The following is a 9,201-nucleotide window of genomic DNA, read 5'->3' on the forward strand; positions in this document are numbered from 1 at the left end:
TACGGAGGCCATTTTCGGTGCCTGTGCAGTGAGAAATCCATCCCAGAAAACAGCAGGAGCCATTTTATTTACCTGGTGGCCATTTTGAAACCGCCGATCAGCTGGAGGAAAATCGTTTTGCGAAGAATCGATTCCCAAAGCAGGGAACCGATCATCGCAAAGCGAAAAAACCCCATTCAGATCATTATTTTGCTATTGCAATTGCGATTGCAAAAAGATCATCGTAATGCAGGCCAATCGTAATGCGGGGCAATCGTAAAGTGAGGCACCAATGTATTAGCAGAACTAGAGGAAGCCATAACAAGATATAAGAATGGCAAAATGATATCCAAACTGAGCAAACTAAACATTTTGGGGAAAACACTATGGAATGCCTCCTTCAACTCTTTATTAACTGCTGGACAAGTGAACAAATGTCAAAAATATGGTAGGAGATGAAAGTAAGTACAGTACAATAGTGAAACCAGGCAGAGAACTATCAGATCTCAAAAGAGAGGGTACCTGTAGGAGCATTTGTCGACCTTACAGTGGCACAGGATATGGTCCACCATCAACTGCCACTTGAAATGCATTACCTCCTTATGAAAAATTATGGTCGAACTGAAACGGTCGCCAGTCCACTTCAAAATTTCAAGGGGAGCATAGTTGCTGGGGAGAACAAAGGAACAGTCTTCCTCAGGGTAGCATCAAGGCACTCACACTTTTTAGTATTTAAATTACCCATGTTCCTGTATGTCACGAGTTTCATCTGTGCTGGCAATCTTTCTTTGATGGTCTATATACTGTACTCACTTATTAATTTTTTTTAATATCCCAGGAGTCCACAAAGATTTGAATGGAAATGTATGTGTACAGGAAAACTTTAGAAGGCACACTGATTGTTATATACAGTGGTATCTTGCTAGATGACGATCTTGCAAAATGACGAATCTGCATGATGATGAGGTTTTGCGATCGCTATAGCACAAAACAGTGATTCCAATGGGCGATTTTCACTGGACAATGTTCGTGTCATTCTGTCAACTCCTGAGATGTCACTGAAACCAGTTGTATTGGCTCTTGCCTTTCCATTGGACTATTTCAGTGACTTGGAGAGGGGGGATTTGCTTGTTGGGTAACAGCCTATCCTCCATATTATTTTACCCAGGCTTCGTGCCCTGGAGAGGACACTCCAGCTTCGTGTACAGCGTCAAAACACTAGATGCTGTTCCAAGTCCTCCATACAGAGCACGTTACCATAGTCTCTCAAGACTGGAGGATGCCTGTGATGTTAGGGTCCATGCCTCGCAAGCCGTTTCTTGCAAGACGATTTTGGCACTGATCAGCACTTCGCAAAATGGGTGTTTTCGGGACCAATGCTTTGCAGGGCAGCCATTTTCACAGCTTATCGGCGCTTCGCAAAATGGCTTCCCTCTGGGTGATCTTCGCAAAACGACAATTTTTCCCCATTGGAAGCCACTTCGCTTTCTTGCATTTCCTTTTCTTTGGGATGGTTTTTGTTGCTGCCTCCTGTACAATGTTACGAGCCTCTATCCAAAGTTCTTCAGGCACTCTGTCCACCAAATCTAGTTCCTTAAATCTGTTCTTCACTTCTACTGTGTATTCGTAAGGGATTTGGTTTAGATTATACCTGAGTGGCCCAGTGGTTTTTCCTACTCTCTTCAGTTTAAGCTTTAATTTTGCTATGAGAAGCTGATGATCAGAGCCACAATCAGCTCCAGGTCTTGTTTTTGCTGATTGTATAGAGCTTCTCCATATTTGGCTGCAGAGAATATAGTCAATCTGATTTTGATGTTGCCCATCTGGTGATTTCCATGTGTAGAGTCGCCTCTTGTGTTGTTGGAAAAGGGTGTTTGTGATGACCAGCTTGTTCTCTTGACAAAACTCTATTAGCCTTCGCCCTGCTTCATTTTGAACTCCAAGGCCAAACTTCCCTGTTGTTCCTATCTCTTGACTCCCTACCTTAGCATTCCAGTCCCCCAGAATGAGAAGAACATCCTTCTTCGGTGTCAGTTCTAGAAAGTGTTGTAAATCTTCATAAAATTGTTCAATTTCAGTCTCCTCAGCAATGGAGGTTGATGCATAAACTTGGATTATTGTGATGTTGAAAGGTCTGCCTTGGATACGTATTGACATCATTCTATCATTTTTGAGATTATATCCCATTACGGCTTTTCCCACTCTTCTGTTGACTATGAGGGCTACTCCATTCCTTCTACGGGATTCTTGCCCACAATAGTAGACATGATAATCATCTGAGTTGAAATCACCCATTCCCATCCATTTTAGTTCACTGATGCCCAGGATGTCGATGTTTATTCTTGCCATCTCCTGTTTGACCACCTCCAGCTTCCCAAGGTTCATAGATCTTACATTCCAGGTTCCTATGCAGTATTTTTCTTTCCAGCATCGGACTTTCCTTTCACTTCCAGGCACGTCCACAGCTGAGCGTCCTTTCGGCTTTGGCCCATCCACTTCATCAGCTCTGGAGCTACTTGTACTTGTCCTCCGCTCTTCCTCAATAGCATGTTGGACGCCTTTTGACCTGAGGGTCCCATCTTCCAGCGTCATATCTTTTAGCCTTTTGTTTCTGATCATGGGGCATTCTTGGCAAAGATACTGGAGTGGAATTGCCGGTTCCTACCCCAGGTGGATTGCGTTTAGTCAGAACTCTCCACTATGTCCTGTCCGTCTTGGGTGGCCCTGCACGGCATAGCCCATAGCTTCTCTGAGTTACTCAAGCCCCCTCGCCATGACAAGGCAGCAATCCATGAAGGGGTTCACTTGTGCTGCCTTGAGCCAATCGCTCAGTCCCAGAGTGGCACCAGAAGTGGTCAGTAAATTATATCTGCTAATAAACAGAGATGACGAGGCTCATCTCGGTTCTGCGTGTGTGGTCCTTCAACCAATTATGGAAGGAATATGTAGGTCCTAACACCACATCAGGTAGATAAAATTAGCCAAGTTACATAAACATGGATATGATTTTGGCTTGCCCCAAAGAGAACATACGAGTGTCTCCAAGTCTTATCCCAGAGAGATAGCAGATGGACTGGGTAGCTGTTTTCTGTGAGGGATGGCCCCACAAATACTGAGGTCCTAAATTGTTTAGGGATTTATAAGTGATAACCAGCACCTTGAATTCAGCAGAGCCAGTGAAAGCATTCCAAGACTGGGGATATGTGTTCATATGGGCTGGTACTTGTAAATCAGCCATATTGTGGGGCCTATGTACTAATTTCAAGGGCAGCCCTCTTTAGAAAGTGTTGCAGTGGTCTAATTTAGAGATCACCAGTGGATGAACCTCTGTTGTTAGGCATGTCCTTCCAAGGGAGGGCACAGCTAGACAAGCCACCAAAGTGGATGAAAGGTACTCGGGGCCGCAGGGGTATTTGCACCTCCACAGAGAGGGCTGTGTCCAAGGGTACCCCCAAGATCCAGACATGATCGTTTATGAGGAAGGTAGCCCCCTCAACCCCTTCACGGATTGCTGCCTTGTTGTGGTGAAGGGGCTTGAGGAATTCAGAGAAGCTATGGGTTATGCCGTGAAGGGATATCCAAGATGGACAGGTCATAGTGGAGAGTTCTAACTAAACACAATCCACCTGAAGAGGAACTGGCAAGCCGCTCCAGTATCTTTGCCAAGAAAACTCAATGGACAGAAAAAAAAGGCTAAAAGATATGACGCTGGAAGATGGGCCCCTCAGGTCGGAAGGCGTCCAACATGCTACTGAGGAAGAGTGGAGGACAATTACAAGTAGCACCAGAGCTAATGAAGTGGTTGGGCCAAAGCCGAAACGATGCTCAGCTGTGGACGTGCCTGGAAGTGAAAGGAAAGTCTGATGCTGCAAAGAAAAATACTGTACTGTATAGGAACCTGGAATGTAAGATCAATGAACCATGGTAAGCTGGATGTGGTCGAACAGGAGATGGCAAGAATAAACATTGACATCCTGGGTGTCAGTGAACTAATATGGACGGGAATGGGCAAATTCAATTCAGATGATTATTATATCTACTATTGTGGGCAAGAATCCCAGAGCTGATTGTGGCTCTGATCATCAGCTTCTTATAGCAAAACTCAAGCTTAAACTGAAGTAGGAAAAACTGGGCTTTTTCCAGGTATAATCTAAACCAAATTCCTTATGAATACACAGTGGAAGTGAAGAACAGATTTAATGAACTAGATTTGGTGCACAGAGTGCCTGAAGAACTTTGGATGGAGGCTCATAACATTGTACAGGAGGCAGCAATGAAAACCATCTCGCCCCCCCCCAAAAAAAGGAAAAAAAGAAAAGTGGCTGTCCAATGAGGCCTTACAAATAGCAGAGAAGGGAAACAAAATGCAAGGGAGATAGGGGAAATTATAGAAAATGGAATGTAGACTTCCAAAGAATAGCAAGGAGAGACAAGAGGGTCTTCTTAAATGAACAGTGCAAAGATATAGAGGAAATTAATAGAAAGGGAAAAAAAATCAGATATCTGTTTAAGAAAATTGGAGATGTTAAAGGAACATTTTGTGCAAAGATGGACACGATAAAGGACAAAAATAGTAGGTACCTCACAGGAGCAGAAGACATCAAGAAGAGGTGGCAAGAATACAAAGAGGAATTATACCAGAAAGTTCTGGATAACCCAGATAGTGTGACTGCTGACCTAGAGCCAGACATCCTGGAGAGTGAAGTCAAGTGGGCCTTAGAAAGCCTGGCTAACAACAAGGCCAGTGGAGGTGATGGCATTCCAGTTGAACTATTTAAAATCTTAAAAGATAAGGCTGTTAAGTTCCTTCCTGAGGTTAACCCTGCAGAAGAGGCAGGACAGCGGAGGTGGGGCAGGGATTCTCACTAGAGGTCTGAGTCACACAGAGACACCTGCGGGAAGGGCTGAGATGTACGACTCACGACACGGGTCTTGCGAGTGGCAGAAGGTTAACACAGCTCTGGAGAATAGGCTGCTGCCCCTGTCGTAGGAGGCTGCCTCCCTCAGACTCTCTCCATAGGAGAGGGGAAACCTGACTGCTCTACACGGCAGGGGGGTCGGAGCACAGCCTCTCAGCCCCTCCCCACAGATGAAACAACCCAGTGTTCCTTCTCGGCCCCATCTTTCAGATAAGGGACGAAAGGTGGATCAGGACAGAGGAAGAAAGCCCTCCCACCCAAAAAAAAAAACCCAAAAGGGGATCAAGAGTGAGACGATGGAAGGAGGGGGGGGACAAAAATAGAAATCTGGGGTGCAATGTCACCTCCCAGTTGACTTTGGGTAACCACCATGACGTGCTCCAGTCTCTCCCAGTTGGGTTGCCCACGCTCACAATGCTTCACTTCACCAGCCGGTGGAAGGGAGAGAGCCGGAGCCTCTCCCTGCCTGCCCCATGGCGTGACCCCATCGGGTAGTCCCGGCTGAGTTTGGAGAAAGAGGGAAGTTTATTCAACGGGGGGGGGGCATGATATTCATTTCCATGGGGGTGGGCGCACGCCCCCACCCCCATGGAGGGGCCCGTGCTGGTGCGCGAAGACGAGCCGTTGGGCGAGGGGGGTTTTTAGAGGACGGCCAGTCAGTCAGTCAGTCAGTCAGTCGACCGGGAAAGGGGGGGTTTCTGGGTCGGTCCGCCGTGGAGGAGGAAGAGGATGGCGGCCGGGGCGACCCCTCAGAAAAGGAAGCGAGGAGGAGGAGGAGGAGCATTAAAGGGTTGGATAGAGAGAGGGGAGGGGGGGAGATGGCAAGCAGAGCCGCCGCTGAAGAAAAGGAGGGGCCCGCGCTCAGGAGCCGGGGGGGGGGGGGGACAGCGGTGTTGGAGGACGGCCAGTCAGTCAGTCACTCGACCGGGAAGAAAGGAGGGGGAAAGCGGTGGTTCTTGCCCGGCCAGCCTTCCATTGGGAGGCTCTGAAGGGCCCGCAGACGGGTGACACGCAGGAGGAGCACGTTTACCTCCCCTTCCTTGTGATTTCAGGCCAATTTCCCCAGAAGGGGAGGTGACGCTGGGGTGTCTTCCCCCCCTTCAGCCTTTCAAGGGACCCCCTTGGTCCTCAGCCCCACTTTTTCTCCCCAGGGAGCATCCCCCCCCCCCCGCCTTGGGGTCCAAGTAGGCCATGGGGAGAGGCTCTGCTTGCTATCTCCCCCTCCCACATTCTCCCCTCTCCATCCAGCCCTTGGCCCCCTTTAATGGCGGGGGAGGGCGCTCCTCGTCCTCCTCGCTTCCTTTTCTGAGGGGTCGTCCCAGCCGCCATCCTCCTCCTCCTCCTCAACGGCGGACCGACCCAGACCCTCCACCCACCCCCGCGGGACTTCTGGGGTCTCAAGAGGACAAGGCTGAAGGAGGGAGACTATGAGTCCCTCTGGAGGCTCTGGCTCCGCCCAAGGAAGGACAATGGAGACCCAATGAGAAGTCGCTCCTCTTGCGCGTCACCCGTTGCTGGGAGGAAGCCCTCCAGGGCTGGTCCCCTTGGGCGTGTCCCGGCCGTTTTATGGCGTCTATGAGGGGGTTGCCTGGCAACCCAGTGACGCACAGGGGAGAGGTGGTTTCCGCCTAGAAGACAATGGAGGCCGAATGAGAATTCGCTCCTTATCCTCCTACTTCGCGTCACCCTTTGGAAAGCTGGGCAAGAAGGGCCCTTTCCCCGACCCCCTTTTTTCCCCGTCGTCGAGAGACTGACTGGCTGCCCTCCAAGCCCACCGACGGCTCCTCTCTGCGCAGGCGCGAGATCCCCTCTCTGGCTGCGCTGTTAGCTCTCCCTACTGCGCATGCGCTCCTCTGCCTCACAGTGAGAAGGCGGGGCCGTTGGCCAGAACAGCTCGCCTCAGAAAGGCGGTTGTCGAGTTTTACTAGCCGCTCATTTTAAAAAAGTTCCTCCCTCAGGAGAGGGAGAGAAAAAAAAGTGGGGGATGTCTTGTTCTTGTCCTTCAGGTTCAGGGGTTCCCTCATGCCCGCCTCTTATCTCTGTGTCGTCAGGGTCACACCCTGCCTTTCTAAAGGCCTCTGTGAGAGGCAGAAGTTCAACAGGGAGGGGCATTTCCTCGTTCCCAACCCTCTCCTCCTTCCCCACATGTTTGAATGGGGCGAAAGATTCCCACCCCCTCCAGGGACAAGACTGGGTGGGACAGTTGTGATAGGAAGTGATAGATAGGGAGTACTGGCTTTACAATTTAAGACAACACATGCTATTTGATTCACATGTACTTTCACAAGTCATCATACCTTGTACCTGTAACTGAAATATGATTTCACTATTTCCTTACTATAATGGTATTCTATATGCATTTTTGTACGCATTTTGTATAGTCACTACATTTTTCTGTCTTCATCTCAAAGTAGTACTCCTGACCCCTCCCGTTTGGCACTCACAGCTACACAGCTTTGTGAGAACCAGCCCCCCTTCAAGGCCAGAATAACTCCTTTTTCACAGTGTTTCAGGCCAGCAAAGAATGTAACATAGACGGCTCATAATCCGTCATTAACATATTTAGAGATAAACTGCACGATGGTTCACACATTCACAAACTTGGACTTGGCAGCCACTAACCCTGGGATGCATAACCCTGGGATGCAATTTGGATATTTTTCCTCACATCCACCACGGCCAATAGGGTGACCGGCCAATAGGGTGACCCAAACAGGCACACATAGGGTTCAGAAGAGCCATAGGGGGATGCTGTGCTTTATTGTCCTTTGTATAAATTGCTTTTACCCATTAATGAGGGGGCTCGTTCCGTATTTAGGAACGGCGCCCAGTCATATATATGTTTGAACAAAACTGGCTTATAGATAGACTGATTGATGCACTATTTTTATCTGTTATTCCCTGCCGGAGAAATAAAACCGAAAATTGAATGGTAACATCTGGTGGAGAATGTGGGCAGATGTGGAGAGCGCAAGAAGCGAGCAGTTAAAGTTGTTTTCAAACAACCTTTTAACCAAACATAATTTTAACATCCCCCTTCTGTCTTACTTCATAAGCTTTTTTTTTGGAGGGGGGAGTTGGGTGCTTACTATGAGAAACCCTGATAACCTGCTTCCCTTTGGCACAGATTTTGCTTCCTATTTCTGAAACAGATGTTCACCAAAATATTAGAAACCCCTTCTAATAACTGGTTAAGCAAACATTCAACCACACACGTCCATAAACCCTAAAAATAAGTCCTGATAACCCCTTTGCCTTTTAAACAAAATCAAAATAAAGCATGGCTTTCATTTCTGCAGTAGCTTACTCAAACACATGGCAACACAAGACCATGCTACACAGCTCCATCATGTCCTCCACCGTCCCCGGGGGAAAAAAAAAGGAGTGGGTCCAGACCTGGTTACGGCTGGCCCTAAACCACCCATTCACCTACAAACACCCTTTGTTCTTTAAATAATAACAAAAAAACTCAAACACTACCCTATCGTACTTGAGACCAAAACAGACTTGGATTTAAATAAAACAGGCTTCCCCACACCCCCATGTCCAGTTTGGCCATTGATAGGAAAACCAAAGTGCGGATCTGAGAGGTATATTGGCAACAAAAATTTAAGTGCCCTGAAAAATCTGGAGCAGAGTACACTGGGGGAGCGTGACAAAGGACCGAAAACAAAACTAAACAACCCAACAAAACTGGGTAAGCTCTATCGTTTGGCTAGGTTGTCCCATTGCTCTCTTCTGCCCACCTTCGCCATAGCGTTAATCCACCAGCCCCACTTTTGGTTTACTTCCCTGGTGTTCAGAGGAGCATTCAGAGGTAAGAAGATGAGAAATTGCAGAGGCACCTGCACCACACAGTTGCGTTCGTTGAATACCGATGTAACTTGTAGCGCCATCCTAAGAATCGCTGGTATTTGCAATACGGTGAAAGGGCTCTGGAAGACGGCTCTTTGGCTGTCTTTCATGAGAAGGCACCAAACTCCCTCCCTCACCCAAAGCAGATCTCAGAATCCCCCCCAACATCGGATTGAACTGATCTAACGGTGTTCGTGCAGACACATTTTGTGAGTTCAGCCCATCTTACATCTCCCTGGAGCAAAGCAAAAGGCAAAAAACCCTAATCCCGGGTTCCTCAGCCTGCACATCGCAGTTGATTTCAGTTTCGGGATCTGTATGTATAAAGTATTTCAAAAGAGGAAGAGAGAAATCAAAGAGCCAAACTAAACAGAGACGTAGATGCATGGAACAAAGCCATGCGCCCCAACGTAAGAATACTATTTTAAAAAATGGTTGAGGACGTAAA

This window comes from Pogona vitticeps, chromosome 2, assembly GCF_051106095.1.
Source record: "Pogona vitticeps strain Pit_001003342236 chromosome 2, PviZW2.1, whole genome shotgun sequence".
Taxonomy (NCBI): domain Eukaryota; kingdom Metazoa; phylum Chordata; class Lepidosauria; order Squamata; family Agamidae; genus Pogona; species Pogona vitticeps.